At 36.1% G+C, this 18,865-nt stretch overlaps 1 non-coding gene across 1 annotated transcript; it reads left to right on the top strand.

Moving 5' to 3' along the window:
- Positions 1 to 9,716: 9,716 nt before the first annotated feature.
- On the top strand, positions 9,717 to 9,824 carry LOC148544194 (small nucleolar RNA R71). The gene has a single exon (XR_015901438.1). It is a non-coding gene; the product is annotated as a small nucleolar RNA R71 (small nucleolar RNA).
- Positions 9,825 to 18,865: the final 9,041 nt, after the last annotated feature.

Below are 18,865 nucleotides of genomic sequence, written 5' to 3'. Positions count from 1 at the left end.
GACCCCTGGCTCCCACCACCAGTGCCCTTTAATGTCCCTCAAAATGCACTCACAATCCCGCCAAATCTGCAAGTGTATTACGTTAGTGCATTACTAAATCTTGATAGAAGCTAGAACAGAAATCTGATTGAGTCAATTTTTTCAGTTGATATATGCAATAAAATTTTTTCAATCAAACCTACAAAGGAGGAGAATGAAGTTAATTGGTGCTGGACAAAATCTGGTATATATGAAGTTGGGTCAGGATACAAAATTGCTTATAGATTCTTTCATTCTCCTACTTCATTGAGGCCCCAGAACATATAGAATAACAGAGTATAGAATGGCATTTGGGAATTGAAATTACCTCATAAAATTAAGATTTTTCTATGGAAGAGTCTTCATGAAAAGCTTCCGGTGTTGCAACAAGTTCACAGCCGGTTCGCATCCACCCTTGTCACTTGTCCAAGATGCATGTTGAAGGCTGAATCAATTTCTCATCCATTGTTCCAATGCCCCCTGTCTTCAATAATCTGGAGCCTAAGCTTAATAACCCCTAACCTATGGATGAGAGAAGAAGAGACCTTTTTCAATTGGTGGCAACGAGTCTTATCTTGGGCAGCGACTCATTTCGACGGTAGACAAAAGAACCTCTTCATAGCGGCGCTGTGTTGGAGCACTTGGAAAGTGAGGAATCAGTGTGTTTTTTATAAGGTAATAAGCCCGACACCAGAGATAGTGAAAGAAGCCAACAGTTTAGTGCGTGAACTTGTGAGCCATACCTGATGGATGCTGCTAATTCTCTTTACTCTTACTTTACTCTTTTCTAAGCTCTTTATCTTTCAGTCACAGTTAGTGATAAATGGGATTACCCAATTCTTTTGTACTTCCTTATGGAAACACCTTTATTTTATATTAATAAAATAACATTTATCTTTAAAAAAAAAGAACTAATTTAATGTAAGGAAAATTTATGTATTTAAAATATTTCGAGAAAAATTTTACCAAATTACAACTTTTTAAAACACCAGACGCAATTGCAATTTTTCTATTTATATGCAAACTGCGACACCGTAACGTAGATTAGATTTTGCACGTAAGCCGTTATACCCTATTGCGGTTTATATTGAACGGCGTGTAGCAGTTTCTGAAGGATTAGGCAACATGAAGAAACTGCTGTAGCCTGCAGCTGTTCTTCACAATGTGGCTACTTGAAAAATGGTTATGGATGTGTTTGGCAAATGCGTTGGGAAAAAGAGAATTGCGCATTTGAGTCTTTTTAACGCTTTATTTTCATGTTTGGCAACTTTTTATCCAGCAGTGATTCCAACTCTGAACGCACGTTCACACGTGAAGTTAAAATTTGTTGCTTCTGCATTCATGTTCATGGTGGCTGGTTACTGTTGGGAACATTTTAATTTTCGTTATTATTTTTAGTACTCTTTTTCACATTTTAATTTTTATGTTTTTTTTTTCATATGCTATATGTAGTAAGTTTTATGAAATTTTTATTGTTTTTTATCTATATGAGTTTTTTTCTATTTTTTGATGTACTCTATTTTCGTTTTATATTAAAAAATAAAATTGTAATTATTATATAATACGTTTATTATCAAAATTTTTCATAATATGAATTATGATCCTATCAAAAATGACAAAATAAAATAAAAACTAATTATAAATAACAATAAAATCATAAATAATAAAAATTTATAATTTAAAATAATATTAAATCATAGAATATTAATAGTACTAAAAAAATTATATAATATTTTTTTTGTTTGACATTATAAAATTTATAATATTCTCTTTTACATTTTTATTTTTTATTGTATTTATTTTTTTATTTTCTTTTTGTTTAATATTATAAAATTATTATTTGCTTGGTGCTTCGACTTGAAATTTTTTCTTTTTGACAATGGACTCAATCTTCTCTCCACTTTATTTAGACCAAATATATGAAAATATAAGAATAAAAATTTCTCTGTTGTTGATTTAATGTTTAATTAAAAATATAACAGTTTTTTTTTGTTTGGATGTTAGAGCAGGGCAGAGCAGTAGTCCCACTAATGTTTCAATAATTTCACATTAATCAATGCTTTTTGGATTTAGTTACTATTTACACAGAATAAATTAAAACTTTACTCAACAATGTATTCCATACAAACTTGCATCTTCAAACAATGTATTCCCACCGGTCTTCCATCTTCAAAGCTTCAAGCTTCAAATTTCAAACATACCTGCAAGTTTATAATTAATACATTATTTTTCAAGCAGTCACATTATGAAAAAATCGCTTCAAACTATAGCAGTTTTTTTATGTTGTCTATTCTTACAAAAATCGTTATAGAATGTAATAATTTTTGCATGCACATCCTTTAACGTAAGCTGTGATAACATGTAGCAATTTATGTACAAAGTCTAATTCGCATCAGAATGTTGCGGTTTACTTATAAATAAAAAAATTACAATTACTTTGGTGTTTTAAAAAATTGTAATATGATAAATTTTTTTTTCAAATATTTTAAATACGTAAATTGCCCTTAATGTAATAATATATGACATGCATCTAGAAAAAAAAATGCGAGTTCTGATCATGTGATGTCTCCCATAATAAATAATTAATTAAAGTAAAATTGTCACTTATTCTACTAACATCTCCAATACACAATTTTAATTTTATTTTATTTTGAATTTTATAAAATATTATATAAATATTTATGAGATTATATATCATAAAATTTAATTTAAAATTTAATGTATAATTTATTACTTTAATACTTAGTTTCATTTCAATTTACACTTAAATTATTTTTAATAATTTCAAATAATTTTAATTAAATTATAAAAATTTGACTAAAATAAAAAATATAGAATTACAAAATTAATAATTTTGTGGAAATAAAGATTGAGAATTGTGTATTTGGATTGGGAGAAAACTTAGAATTTTATAAATAATTGATTTGGATCAATTTTTCTATCAACTTGATAAGATAATAAAAAATAGAATAATAAATATAAGAATATAACTAAATACATCTAATTTATTTGAGTATGTTTTATTTGAATTTTTGTTACAAAATTACAATAACAATATTACAATAACAATATTATAATGTTCATTTAATTGGGATTTAATGAATTATACAAGTGACAGTATTTTATTGATCTTTTTTTAAAATGATAGGATATCTCCTTACTATACCATTATTATTTTAACAATGATATCTAATACAAGTTTTAATTTTAAATCATTTCAATTAGAATAAAGGTCAAAAGTGATATCCAAAATTGATCTTATTGGAGTTGCTCTAAAGTTACTTGTTATCGAGAGAATAACCTAAATCTTAAGCTGGGCTTAATTCGTGAGAAGAGGAAGGCGGACTTTTAATAATAGAAAGTGATCTAATGTATGATAATAAAATCTTCGAAAGACAACCAACTTGGGTTGGTCGAGTGGTCAGCTCACTCGTCCGTTTAAGCAAGTGTTAGGGGTTCGAATCCTGCCTTGTGCATGCAGCAACCCATTGGCCAGCGGCAGACCCTTAAATGGATCTTAGATCCGCGATGGATTAGTCTTTGACCTGTTGGGTTGGGAGATACCGTGGAAAACAAAAAAAAAATCTTCAAAAGACAACCTTGAATCTATGAATTGTTAAGTTATTTTGCTTTAGATTAAGTACAATTTTTGTCCATAAGGTATAGGCCGAAAATTTTTTTCGTCTCCAACTTTTTTTGCATACAAAATCGTCTCTAATGTTTCATGTAATTTTCAAATCATCCTTTGACCTAAATCTTAAAATTCTAGACTAAATTATTCCTAACAAAAAAATTATAAAATAAAAAAAAGAAGAAAAAAACAGAGAAGTTATTAATGGAAAAAAAAGGAACCACAAAGAAGTCAGTAATGGAGCACCAACAACAACAATACACAATATTCATATATTCAACAAAATCAATGTCTTTCTGGTGTTCATCTTGATATTCACTTCTTCAGCATCATCCAGAACCAAATTTATGTATTCATCAAAACCAATAATACGACTGGTGCGCAGAAATTGTGATTATACCTTGATTATGTAAAATTCATTGCTCTTTCTTTCCCTGGTAATGGCGCCAAAAACATGATGCCAGTACCATGGTTCACAACTTCGCACAACTAACCAGCAAGTGCACTGGGTCATCCAAGTAATACCTTACGTGAGTAAGGGTCGAATCCCACGGAGATTGTTGGTATGAAGCAAGCTATGGTCACCTTGTAAATCTCAGTCAGGCGGATATAAAACAGTAATGGGGTTTTTGAAAATAATTAATAAAAGAAGGATAGAAATACTTATGTAATTCCTTGGTGAGAATTTCAGATAAGCTTATAGAGATGCATTTGTTCCTCTGAACCTCTGCTTTCCTGCTATCTTCATCCAATCAGTCTTACTCCTTTCCATGGCTGGCTTTATGTAATGCATCACCATTGTCAATGGCTACTTTCGGTCTTCTCTCGGGAAAATGATCCAAATGCCCTGTCACGGCACGACTAATCGTCTGGAGGCATCACCCTTGTCAATGGTTACATCCTATCCTCTCAGTGAATATGGTCAACGCACCCTGTCACGGCATGGCTATTCATCTGTCGGTTCTCGATCATGCTGGAATAGGATTTACTATCCTTTTGCGTCTGTCACTACGCCCAGCAATCGCGAGTTTGAAGCTCGTCACAGTCATTCAATCATTGAATCCTACTCGGAATACCACAGACAAGGTTTAGACTTTCCGGATTCTCTTGAATGCCGCCATCATTCTAGCTTACACCACGAAGATTTTGATTAAGAGATCTAAGAGATACTCATTCAGTCGAAGGTAGAACGGAAGTGGTTGTCAGGCACGCGTTCATAGGGAATGATGATGATTGTCACGTTCATCACATTCAGATTGAAGTACGAATGAATATCTTAGAAGCGAAATAAGATGAATTGAATAGAAAACAGTAGTACTTTGCATTAATCTTTGAGGAACAGCAGAGCTCCACACCTTAATCTATGGAGTGTAGAAACACTACCGTTGAAAATACATAAGTGATGATGAATTTCATTGGTCTCGGCCCCAGAGGGGAACCGGAGTAACCAAGACTGTGAATACAATGATAACAAGTTCTATTTATAATAAACTAGCTACTAGGGTTTATAGAAGTAAGTAATTGATGCATAAATCCACTTCCGGGGCCCACTTGGTGTGTGCTTGGGCTGAGCTTGAGTGTTACACGTGTAGAGGTCCTTCTTAGAGTTGAACGCCAGCTTTTGTGCCAGTTTGGGCGTTGAACTCCACTTTGCAGCTTGTTTCTGGCGCTGGACGCCAGAATTGTGCAGAGAGCTAGCGTTGAATGCCAGTTTGCATCGTCTAAACTTGGGTAAAGTATGGACTATTATATATTTCTAGAAAGCCCTGGATGTCTATTTTCCAACGCAATTGGAAGCGCACCATTTTGTATTCTGTAGCTCCAGAAAATCCATTTTGAGTGCAGGAAGGTCAGAATCCAACAGCATCAGCAGTCCTTCTTCAACCTCTGAATCTGATTTTTGCTCAAGTCTCTCAATTTCAGCCAGAAAATACCTGAAATCACAGAAAAACACACAAACTCATAGTAAAGTCCAGACATGTGAATTTAACATAAAAACTAATAAAAACATCCCTAAAAGTAACTAGATCCTACTAAAAACATACTAAAAACAATGCCAAAAAGCGTATAAATTATCCGCTCATCACAACACCAAACTTAAATTGTTGCTTGTCCCCAAGCAACTGAAAATCAAATAGGATAAAAAGAAGAGAATATACTATAAATTCCAAACTATCAATGAAACATAGCTTCAATCATATGAGCGGGACTTATAGCTTTTTGCCTCTTGAATAGTTTTGGCATCTCACTTTATCCATGGAGGTTCAGAATGATTGGCATCTATAGGAACTCAGAGTTCAGATAGTGTTATTGACTCTCCTAGTTCAGTATGATGATTCTTGAACACAGCTTCTTTATGAGTCTTGGCCGTGGCCCTAAGCACTTTGTTTTCCAGTATTACCACCGGATACATAAATGTCACAGACACATAATTGGGTGAACCTTTTCAGATTGTGACTCAGCTTTGCTAAAGTCCCCAATTAGAGGTGTCCAGGGTTCTTAAGCACACTCCTTTTTTTTGCTTTGGACCTTGACTTTAACCGCTCAATCTCAAGTTGTCACTTGACACCTACACGCCACAAGCACATGGTTAGGGACAGCTTGGTTTAGCCGCTTAGACCAGGATTTTATTCCTTTAGGCCCTCCTATCCACTGATGCTCAAAGCCTTGGGATCCTTTTTATTTGCCCTTGCCTTTTGGTTTTAAGGGTTATTGGATTTTTGCTCTTGCCTCTTGGTTTTAAGAGCTTTTGGCTTTTTCTGCTTGCTTTTTCTTTCTATTTTTTTTCGCCTATTTTTTTTTCTGCAAGCTTTGTTCTTTGCTGCTTTTTCTTGCTTCAAGAATCATTTTTATGATTTTTCAGATTATCAAATAACATGTCTCCTTATCATCATTCTTTCAAGAGCCAACATATTTAACATTCTTAAACAACAACTTCAAAAGACATATGCACTGTTCAAGCATTCATTCAGAAAACAAGAAGCATTGTCACCACATCAATATAATTAAACTAAGTTCAAGGATAAATTCGAAACTCATGTACTTCTTGTTCTTTTGAATTAAAACAGTTTTTATTTAAGAGAGGTGATGGATTTATAGGACATTCATAACTTTAAGACAAAGTTACTAACTACTAATGATCATGTAATGAAGACACAAACATAGATAAGCACATAACATAGAAAACGAAAAACAGAAGAAATAAGAACAAGGAATGAATCCACCTTAGTGATGATGGCATTTCCTTCTTGAGGAACCAATGATGTTCTTGAGCTCTTCTATGTCTCTTCCTTGCCTTTGTGGCTTGATTCCTAGTGATTTTTGGTATTTCTATCCTCAGTTGCTTCCAATAACTATGTGGAGGGAAGTGCATCCCCTGAGGTATCTCAGGGATCTCTTGATTTGCAGCCACATGTTCTACCACTGAGCTATAGATCCTTTACATAATTGTTTTACCACACCAAACTTTGAATATTGCTCGCCATCGAGCAAAAGAAGAAAGAATAGAGGAAGAAGAAGAAGAAAATATGGAGAAGAGGGGTGAAGTGTGTTTCGGCCAAGTAGAGAGGAGAGGGTTGTGGTGTGTGAAAATGAGGAAGAATGGAGGGCTATATATAGGGGAGGGAGGGGAGTTAAGGTTCGGCCATTTAGGGTGGGTTTGGGTGGGAAATTGGTTTTGAATTTTGAAGGTAGGTGGAGTTTATAAGGTAGGTTTATGGGGAAGAGTGGATGGATGTGAGTGGTGAAGAGGTAATGGGGAAGAGAGATTGAGGTGATTGGTGAAGGGTTTTTGGGGAAGGGTGTTTATGGGATTGTGTGAAAGAGAGGTGAGAAGAAGTGAGTGGAGGTAGGTGGGGATCCTGTAGGGTCCACAGATCCTGAGATGATCCTGTGGGATCCACAGATCCTGAGATGATCCTGTGGGGTCCACAGATCCTGAGGTGTTCAAGGATTTACACCCTTGCACCAAATTAGGCATGCAAAATGCCCTTGCACGCAACTCTGGGCGTTCAGCGCCAGGTTGGTGCCCATTTTGGGCATTCAACGCCCATTTACTGGCCATTTCTGGCGTTGAACGCCAGAACCATGCTTGTTCTGGGCGTTCAGCGCCCAGATACTGCCCATTTTGGGCGTTCAGCGCCAGAACCATGCTCTGTTCTGGCGTTGAACGCCAGACAGATGCTTCCTCTAGGGTGTGATTTTTCTTCTGCTGTTTTTGATTCCGTTTTCAATTTTTATATTTATTTTGTGACTCCACATGATCATGAACCTATAAAGACATATAACTAAGAAAAATATAGTTAGATAAATAAAAATTGGGTTGCCTCCCAACAAGCGCTTCTTTAATGTCAATAGCTTGACAGTGGGCTCTCATGGAGCCTCACAGATGTTCAGAGCATTGTTGAGACCCTCCAACACCAAACTTAGAGTTTGGATATGGGAGTTCAACACCAAACTTAGAGTTTGGTTGTGGCCTCCCAACACCAAACTTAGAGTTTGACTGTGGGGGCTTTGTTTGACTCTGCTTTGAGAGAAGCTTTTTCTGCTTCCTCTCCATGGATACAAAGAGAGATCCTTGAGTTGTAAACACAAGGTTGTCCTTATTCAATTGAAGGATCAATTCTCCTCTGTCCACATCAATCACAGCTCTTGCTGTGGCTAGGAAAGGTCTTCCTAGGATGATGGATTCATCCTCTTCCTTTCTAGTATCCAGGACTATGAAATCAGCAGGGATGTAAAGGCCTTTAACCTTTACTAACACGTCCTCTACTTGTCCATAAGCCTGTTTTCTTGAATTGTCTGCCATCTCTAATGAGATTTTAGCAGCTTGCACCCCATAGATTCCCAGTTTCTCTATTACAGAGAGGGGCATGAGGTTTATCCCTGAACCAAGGTCACACAGAGCCTTAAAGATCATGGTGCCTATGGTACAAGGTATTATGAACTTTCCAGGATTCTGTCTCTTCTGAGGCAATGTCAGTTGATCCAGATTACTTAGTTCATTGGTGAACAAAGGAGGTTCATCTTCCCAAGTTTCAATACCAAATAATTTGGCATTCAGCTTCATGATTGCACCAAGAAACTTGGCAGTTTGCTCTTCAGTAACATCCTCATTCTCTTCAGAAGAGGAATACTCATCAGAGCTCATGAAGGGCATAAGGAGGTTCAATGGAATCTCTATGGTATCTAGATGAGCCTCAGAGTCCTTTGGTTCCTCAGAGGGAAGCTCCTTATTGATCACTGGACGTCTTAGGAGGTCTTCCTCCTTGGGATTCACGTCCTCTCCTTCCCTTACAGGTTCGGCCATGGTGCTTATGTCAATGGCCTTGCACTCTCCTTTTGGGTTCTCTTCTGTATTGCTTGGGAGAGTACTAGGAGGGATTTCAGTGATCCTCTTACTCAGCTGGCCCACTTGTGCTTCCAAATTTCTAATGGAAGACCTTGTTTCATTCATGAAACTTACAGTGGCCTTGGACAGATCAGAGACTGAGTTTGCCAAATTAGAGGTATTTTGTTCAGAATTCTCTGTCTGTTGCTGAGTGGATGATGGAAAAGGCTTGCTATTGCTAAACCTGTTTCTTCCACCATTATTAAAGCCTTGTTGAGGCCTTTGATCCTTCCATGAGAGATTTGGATGATTTCACCATGATGGATTATAGGTGTTTCCATAAGGTTCACCCATGTAATTTACCTCTGCTATTGCAGGGTTTTCAGGATCATAAGCTTCTTCTTCAGAAGATGCCTCTTGAGTACTGTTGGATGCAGCTTGCATTCCATTCAGACTCTGAGAAATCATATTGACTTGCTGAGTCAATATTTTGTTCTGAGCCAATATGGCATTCAGAGTATCAACTTCAAGAACTCCCTTCTTCTGAGGCGTCCCATTACTCACAGGATTCCTCTCAGAAGTGTACATGAACTGGTTATTAGCAACCATGACGATGAGTTCTTGAGCTTCTGCAGGCATTTTCTTTAGGTGAATGGATCCACCTGCAGAAGTATCCAATGACATATTTGATAGCTCAGATAAACCATCATAGAATATATCCAGGATGGTCCATTCTGAAAGCATGTCAGAAGGACACTTTTTGGTCAGCTGCTTGTATCTTTCCCAAGCTTCATAGAGGGATTCACCTTCTTTCTGTCTGAAGGTTTGAACATCCACTCTAAGCTTGCTCAGCTTTTGAGGAGGAAAGAACTTAGCTAAGAAAGTCATGACCAGCTTATCCCAAGAGTTCAGGCTGTCTTTGGGTTGAGAGTCCAACTACACTCTAGCTCTGTCTCTTACAGCAAAAGGGAAAAGCATGAGCCTGTAGACTTCAGGATTTACTCCATTAGTCTTAACAGTATCACAGATCTGCAAGAATTCAGTTAAGAACTGAAAAGGATCTTCAGATGGAAGTCCATGAAACTTGCAGTTCTGCTGCATCAGAGAAACTAGCTGAGGTTTCAGCTAAAAATTGTTTGCTCCAATGGCAGGAATGGAGATGCTTCTTCCATGTAAATTGGAATTTAGTGCAGTAAAGTCACCAAGCATCTTCCTTACATTATTATTATTTTCGGCTGCCATCTCCTCTTTCTGTTCGAAAATTTCTGACAGGTGCTTGCTGGTTTGTTGTAATTCAGCTTCTCTTAGTTTTCTTCTTCAGAGTCCTTTCAGGTTCTGGATCTGCTTCAACAAGAATATTCTTGTCCTTATTCCTGCTCATATGACAAAGAAGAGGGCACAAAAAAAATAATAATAATAGAGATCTTTTTTTTTTGTGAGTAAGGGAGAGATGTTAGTAGATGAATAAACAAATAGAAGGAGATGAGAGAGAAGAAAATTTTCGAAAATAATTTTTGAAAAGGAGTTAGTGATTTTCGAAAATGGTTTTTGAAAAATGTTAGTAATTTTTGAAATTTTTTAAAAATCAAAGATTAAAATAATTAGTTAATTAAAAAGAAATTTTAAAAAAGAGGGAAGATATTTTCGAAAATTAGAGAGAGAGTTAGTTAGGTGGTTTTGAAAAAGATGAGAAACAAACAAAAAGTTAGTTAGTTAGTTGAAACAAATTTAGAAAATCAATTTTGAAAAGATAAGAAGATAAGAAGTTAGAAAAGATATTTTGAAATCAAATTTTTGAAAAAGATATGATGAGAAGATATTTTTGAAAAGATATGATTGAAATTGGTTTTGAAAAAGATTTGATTTTTAAAATCACAATTAATGACTTGATTCACAAGAAATCACAAGATATGATTCTAGAACTTAAAGTTTGAATCTTTCTTAACAAGTAAGTAACAAACTTGAAATTTTTGAATCAAAATATTAATTGGTGATGTTATTTTCGAAAATTTGATATAAAAATAAGAAAAATATTTTTGAAAAATGTTTTTAGAATTTTCGAAAATAACTAAGAAAATTGAAAAAGATTTGATTTTTGAAAAAGATTTTGAAAAAGATAATATTTTTAAATTGAAAATTTGATTTGACTCGTAAAAACAACTAGATTTTAAAATTTTTTTGAAAAAGTCAAATCTAATTTTCGAAATTTTGAGAGAGAAAAAGGGAAAGATATTTTTTTTATTTTTGAATTTTTAATGAAGAGAGAGAAAAACAAGAAAAATGATGCAATGCATGAAAGTTATGGATCAAAACAATGAATGCATGCAAGAATGCTATGAATGTCAAGATGAACACCAAGAACACTATGAAGATCATGATGAACATCAAGAACACATTTTTGAAAAATTTTTTTAATGCAAGGAAAACATGCAAGACACCAAACTTAGAAATCTTTAATGCTTAGGCACTAAGAATTCAAGAATGCATATGAAAAACAAGAAAAGACACAAAACATTCAAATGCAAAGATCAAACAAGAAGACTTACCAAGAACAACTTGAAGATCATGAAGAACACTATGAATACATGAAATTTTCGAAAAATGCAAGATGCACATACAATTGACACCAAACTTATAACATGACTCAAGACTCAAACAAGAACACAAAATATTTTTTTGATTTTTATGATTTTCTAATTTTTTTGTATTATTTTTTTTTCGAAAATTATTTGAAAAACAAAAATAAGGATTTCAAAATCTTTAATATGAATTCCAGGAATCTTGTGCTCTTTAGTCTAAAGCTTCAATCAAAGGGTCAGGCATGGATTAATAGCCAGCCAAGCTTTAGTATGTACTCAGACATGACAAGCCTAACATATCCTATCCAAAAGAATTGGACATGGCTCCACTGAGGTGATTAGTTGAAGACCAATCCCAAAGCAGTTTAGGTATGGCTTTACAGCCAGATAGGATTCAACATGTTTCATGAAACACTAGAATTCATTCTTAAAAATTCTGAAGAAAAATAGATTTTTGAAAACATTTTTATTTTTGAAAACATTTTTATTTAAATTTTTTTTTTCGAAAACAAAGTAGAAATTTTTGAAATATTTTTGAAAAATTTTTGAAAACAAAACAAAAAGAAAATTACCTAATCTGAGCAACAAGATGAACCGTCAGTTGTCCAAACTCGAACAATCCCCGGCAACGGCGCCAAAAATTTGGTGCGCAAAAATTGTGATTACACCTTGATTATGTAAAATTCATCGCTCTTTCTTTCCCTGGTAATGGCGCCAAAAACATGATGCCAGTACCATGGTTCACAACTTCGCACAACTAACCAGCAAGTGCACTGGGTCGTCCAAGTAATACCTTACGTGAGTAAGGGTCGAATCCCACGGAGATTGTCGGTGTGAAGCAAGCTATGGTCACCTTGTAAATCTCAGTCAAGCGGATATAAAATAGTAATGGGGTTTTCGAAAATAATTAATAAAAGAAGGATAGAAATACTTATGTAATTCCTTGGTGAGAATTTCAGATAAGCTTATAGAGATGCATTTGTTCCTCTGAACCTCTGCTTTCCTGCTATCTTCATCCAATCAGTCTTACTCATTTCCATGGCTGGCTTTATGTAATGCATCACCATTGTTAATGGCTACTTTCGCTCTTCTCTCGGGAAAATGATCCAAATGCCCTGTCACGGCACGACTAATCGTCTGGAGGTATCACCCTTGTCAATGGTTACATCCTATCCTCTCAGTGAATATAGTCAACGCACCCTGTCACGGCACGGCTATTCATCTGTCGGTTCTCGATCATGCTGGAATAGGATTTACTATCCTTTTGCGTCTGTCACTACGCCCAGCAATCGCGAGTTTGAAGCTCGTCACAGTCATTCAATCATTGAATCCTACTCGAAATACCACAGACAAGGTTTGGACTTTCCGGATTCTCTTGAATGCCGCCATCATTCTAGCTTACACCACGAAGATTCTGATTAAGAGATCTAAGAGATACTCATTCAGTCGAAGGTAGAACGGAAGTGGTTGTCAGGAACACGTTCATAGGGAATGATGATGATTGTCACGTTCATCACATTCAGAATAAAGTGCGAATGAATATCTTAGAAGCGAAATAAGATGAATTAAATAAAAAACAGTAGTACTTTGCATTAATCTTTGAGGAACAGCAGAGCTCCACACCTTAATCTATGGAGTGTAGAAACTCTACCGTTGAAAATACATAAGTGATGATGAAGTTCATTGGTCTCGGCCCCAGAGGGGAACCGGAGTAACCAAGACTGTGAATACAATGATAACAAGTTCTATTTATAATAAACTAGCTACTAGGGTTTACAGAAGTAAGTAATTGATGCATAAATCCACTTCCGGGGCCCACTTAGTGTGTGCTTGGGCTGAGCTTGAGTGTTGCACGTGTAGAGGTCCTTCTTGGAGTTGAACACCAGCTTTTGTGCCAGTTTGGGCGTTGAACTCCACTTTGCAGCTTGTTTCTGGCGCTGGACGCCAGAATTGGGCAGAGAGCTGGCGTTGAATGCCAGTTTGCGTCATCTAAACTTGAGAAAAGTATGGACTATTATATATTTCTGGAAAGCTCTAGATGTCTACTTTCTAACGCAATTGGAAGCGCTCCATTTTGAGTTCTGTAGCTCCAGAAAATCCATTTTGAGTGCAGGGAGGTCAGAATCCAACAGCATCAGCAGTCCTTCTTCAACCTCTGAATCTGATTTTCGCTCAAGTCCCTCAATTTCAGCCAGAAAATACCTGAAATCACAGAAAAACACACAAACTCATAGTAAAGTCCAGAAATGTGAATTTAACATAAAAACTAATGAAAACATCCCTAAAAGTAACTAGATCCTACTAAAAACATACTAAAAACAATGCCAAAAAGCGTATAAATTATCCGCTCATCAACGACCTTTAATCCTCAAATCCTTTTGTTCAAAGAGTCAAATCTAAATGCGAGCTTTACTTTAAAGGAACCTGAAAATCAAGTTAATGGGTTGGGTCATAACCCTTTGAACTTTAGTGCTTGCCATGGTTTGGAAACTCGATTAAACATTTGCACGAATAAAATAGTATTTTACAGTGAGGAAGCTCAAACTAAAACCCTATTAAAATCAAACAAACAAATTCAACGAATTCAATTTAAATGTCGTTGAGTGTCAAGGGATGAGAGAAGGGAGAGCTGCTGGTGAGGACAGTGGGCAACGGGCAGCGGGCAGCGAGCGGCGAGGATTAGCGTATACCTGCTAGGGTTTGCAACCAAGTGACTGAGAGTTTCTGATGAAAAAGAAGAAACAGAACTTTAATGGGTTGGGTCATTGCCGTTTTTTCTGTATTTTTCTGCTTCTGTTTTGCTTGTTTTTTACTTTTGATGAAGAAGAAGATGGGGAAGAGGAGGAGAAGGGTATTTTGGTTCGAAGAACAATTTTAAAATTACTTTGAACCTTAAGGACGATTTTGTATGTAAAAATATGTTAGGGACAAAAAAATTTTTTGGCCTATACCTTAAGGACCAAAATCGTACTTAACCCTTTTGCTTTCCTTTAATTTTTTGTTGCTTTTTTTACTTGCACCAAATTAAATCACTCTTAAATCTCAATCAACTATTATATGTTTTCTTTGTGAGACAACCTAAATTATACTATAACTACATTAATTATGTATAATTTGGTTTATAAACTCTAATTTGGTTGTTACTTCAACCAAATTCTCTCACCAAACTATTTCGTCAAATAAAGGTATTCAAAGATCGGATAAGAATTAATTTGACTAAAATATTAATCTGATTCATACAAATAAATCCGATCGATAAGATATATATGTTTTCAAAAAAGTTAGATAATTAAACTCTTTTTTTTATTTTTAACTAAGTCAAACTAAGTTAAATTTATATACGCACATGTTATGAATAAGAATAAAGCTCATGATTATGAGTAAATAGAAATCCGATGTTACTGATTCATAAAATCACATATTTATGAAGCTTCCAAATCATAGCATTAAAAACATACAATGAAGGCGGTAAATGCTTAGAAAATGGTTACTCTGGAAAAAGAAATAAAGGAAAAAGGAAAACTCAGCAGGTAAAAGACTATTCACTCTATCACCTAAAATACTACTGACTTAAGCATCAGAGTATTTTACAGGTTGTCCTCCCGACCTGATTCTGACATTGCTCAAGTTAGGATATCCAATCTCCTGGTCACACAAGCTCGTAACCTCAACAAAAGGTACAAACATTTAGCACCGTCTGTGGGAATCTTACGTTGTCTGGACCATGGTTGATAAAAAAATTCATTAGATAATTAACCCAATCACTCCGTTTAAGGAACAATATCATGATGATGGGCATGAAACGAATGTTACCCCGCCTACCAACGAGGAACATCAAGTTCCCCCAGGGTTCAAAAACCGTGAAGAGCATAACACTGGAGCTCAAAATGTTGAGGCTCGTCATTTTGCTGGGTTAGGGCACAACTACGTTCATGCCATGCAAGAAATGCACGATAGAGTGAAAGAATTGGAATGTCACTGGGTAGAGTTAGAACGTTGGCTGGTAGAATGATCACAATTGAGGCAATCTTAGGCATGGCAATTTCTCCCGGCGTACCGCAGGGATTTACCCTCTGGGGACGGATATGGGGACAATTTTGTACTTGCGAAAATGGAAAATGGGGACCCGTATAATAAACGGGGGTAGGAGCGAAGAACCGCCCCGTGGGTATCCGTATAATCTCCGCATATAGAAAATAATTAAAATATCCCTGGCATATATATAAGTTTCACAGGAACCCTAGCCGTCAGTCACTCCCACTCATTTCAGATTTTCAAACCCTATTCTCTCCACATTTCCTCTCACTGCCGTGACTGCCACCCTCCTATCCCCTTACCTCCAAGCTCTTCCCCTCTCACTGCTTTCCCCCCTCATCCTCAAGGTCACTACAACACCGTCATCGTAGAACGTCGTCGTCACGCGCGGCACACTTGACCCAGCCTATCGCGTCAGAGGCAGAAGCGTTTGCCATCCTATAATTTCTATCTTTCTTATCATCACCAATTTCTTTTCTTGAATGCAACTTCTTTGTTTGGATTCAGAGCAATCAAAAACACAAAATGAAAATTTTCCAGATCATGGTTATTAATTATTTGTTATTCGAAATTTATATGTGATTAAAATTTTAATTTACTCATTTGCTCACAAATTTCATAGAGACTGATCCTTTTTAACATCAACACGTTATAAACTTAGAAACTGTATGCTTTTATTGATTTATTTATCTTACATGTTAACAACTCTGTCGAGCTTGAACTTGAAGATTGGTAATCTGTGTAGTAATGTTTACTTCTCTCATTTCATGAAAATCAATATTTTTATTATCTCCATTTTTTATTTCTAGTTGAAATATTTAGTAGCTAAAACTATTTAGAATTCACTTTATTAATCTTAAGAACCTTTTTTTATTTAAGAAGAGTTATGGAGGAAGAATACACAAGCATTAGGATGTTACATGTGTATTCTGCCTCCTTATCTTCAAAATTTTCTTTCAATGCAGATTTTGATTTGTCTGATATGTGACAAGAACACACTATAGCTGTTGAACATCTAGCTCCAAGCTTAGCTACTCTTAGAATGGAACTTTGTCCAGCATATATGAGCGATGCTTATTTTTGGATGATTTATTTTGTACTCTTGCACCCTAGACTCAAGAAAAATGATGCTAATCTTCTATCAACCCCACGAATGAGTGAAATGTTAATTGGAAGTGATTGTCTTGCCTTGATGTATTTGTTTGGCTTATTTCATAAATTTCATGCCCTAACCATTGTTGATGTCTTGTATAACCAGGATTATGTTATTTACTTTAAGATTTATGTTTTTAGACTACGATAAATATGTTTGGTATTTGGATATATTATCTTCTATTTTTTTTAATTTTTTCTAATTTTTTTGAATTTTTTAAAAATCTGCGGATATCCAAGTCCTTGGCAAATACGAGATCCCCATTACTCATTGTGGGGACGAGGCAAGGATTGGGATTGATTATGGAGGCGGGGGCATGGTGTATGTCCCTGCCCCCATGGGACCCATTGCCATTCCTAGGCAATCCTGGTCTCGAAGTCGTACAATCAAGGACCATAATCATAATCGTGAAAGGGAAAACCCAAAAAGGGTCCCTGATCACTGACAAGGTCACAATCGGCGACGATCACACTCACCTCAAAGATACAAGGGGTCACCTCGACGTAATGATGGACGTCATAAGTCTGAGAGACGAGGAAAGGACGAGTCTCGGTCAGCCCAGTCTAAAAGGAGATGAACTCCGCAAAGAAGTCCAACTCGTAAAATACATAGGGATTATAGGGTGCACGTGATTATCGGTCAAACCCTGTTTGCATCTCATGTTCTCTAAATTTTCTTATCCAAGCATTTTGACAAGTCGACAGATCTAAAATATAAGGGAAAGTCGGATCCTCAGGAGCACATTGACGCTTTTGAGGTCAGAATGAACCTTGAAGGTGTTGGAGATGTGATTAAGTGCAAGGCATTCCCACTAACGTTGTCTAGGCCAACAATGGCCTGGTTTAATATATCGCCCTTTGGACCCATCTCGTCATTTGTTGATATCAAAAACAAATTCCTAACTCACTTCACCATGAGTAGAACTCAAGCCAATCATCCTATCTCACTACTTAATGTGGGGTAAAGAGTGGGAGAAAGCATCCAAGATTATTTGGATCACTTTAACAAAGACTTGCTGGAGGTGAACACACAAACTCCTGAAGTCGTGTGTTTATGCCTCATTGCTGGTTTACTGGAAGGAGACTTCAAAAGGCATCTAACTTATAAGGATGTAAAGTCTATGGAAGAGATTCATCAGATCACCTTGGAGTATATGCGAGATGAGGACATCTTGAAGCTGGTCTCGACAAGGAGAAAAAATCTAGCTCCATCACCTAATAAGGTCGAAAGCTTGGGAAAATCCTTGGGTCTGAAAGTTCTCAACATATACACCCTTGGTGATGTCATTAATGGAGGTATCTCAACAAGTTTCTCACAGAGGCATCCTCTCGAAGGCAAGACAAATTTGTCTGACGGCTTTCCTGAATAAGTCGCAATATTGTGACTATCACAAGTTCTATGGTCATAGAATAAAAGATTGCATTGACCTGAAGGATGCATTGGAGCAGGCGATTCAGGATAGAAAGCTTCCTTAGTTTGTTCAGCATATTAGCCCACCTAGACAACATAATGATGATGAAGATCGGGAAGCTAGGAACCCTCGAAATACTAGAACTATAGAAGTCTAGGATGATACCACTCAAGTCGTTGTGAACATGGTTGTGCGCAAGAATGGATTGCCAAGTTCCAAAAATGCCAATAATAAAGATGTTAAAGTGGCAAGTTCAGATGTTCTAAAGGTGACCAGTATCCCAACTGTGTAGTTCACAGTAGATGATTTTCAGTATGCCACATCGGATGATGATGAGCCACTGTTCATCATTGCGAAGTTGGAAAATGGGATTGTAAAAAGAATCTTGGTTGACACTAGAATAGAGTCTAATCTACTTTTTGGAAATGCTTTTGATGCATTGGGGTTAAAGGATCAACATCTAAACCATATCTTCCTTGAGTAGTGGGTTTAGATATCATTACATTAAGCCTGATAGGGTTGTTGATCTCCTATTTACAATGGGAGAAGGTGCTAACATCTAAGTGGTGCAAGCAGAATTTGTCATCCTAAAAAATTCAATAGCTTATAATGTGATCCTCGGAAGGAAAATAATAAATAATTTGTGTGCGTTTATTTTCAACCAAGTTTTTAGTTATGAAATTCTTGACCTCTGAAGGTCGGATTGCCA

Source organism: Arachis ipaensis, chromosome B9 (genome assembly GCF_059453495.1).
Source record: "Arachis ipaensis isolate K30076 ecotype BB chromosome B9, ASM5945349v1, whole genome shotgun sequence".
Taxonomy (NCBI): Eukaryota; Viridiplantae; Streptophyta; class Magnoliopsida; order Fabales; family Fabaceae; genus Arachis; species Arachis ipaensis.
The sequence above is the reverse complement of the archived record's forward strand: the minus strand, read 5'-3'. Positions and strand labels throughout refer to the sequence as shown.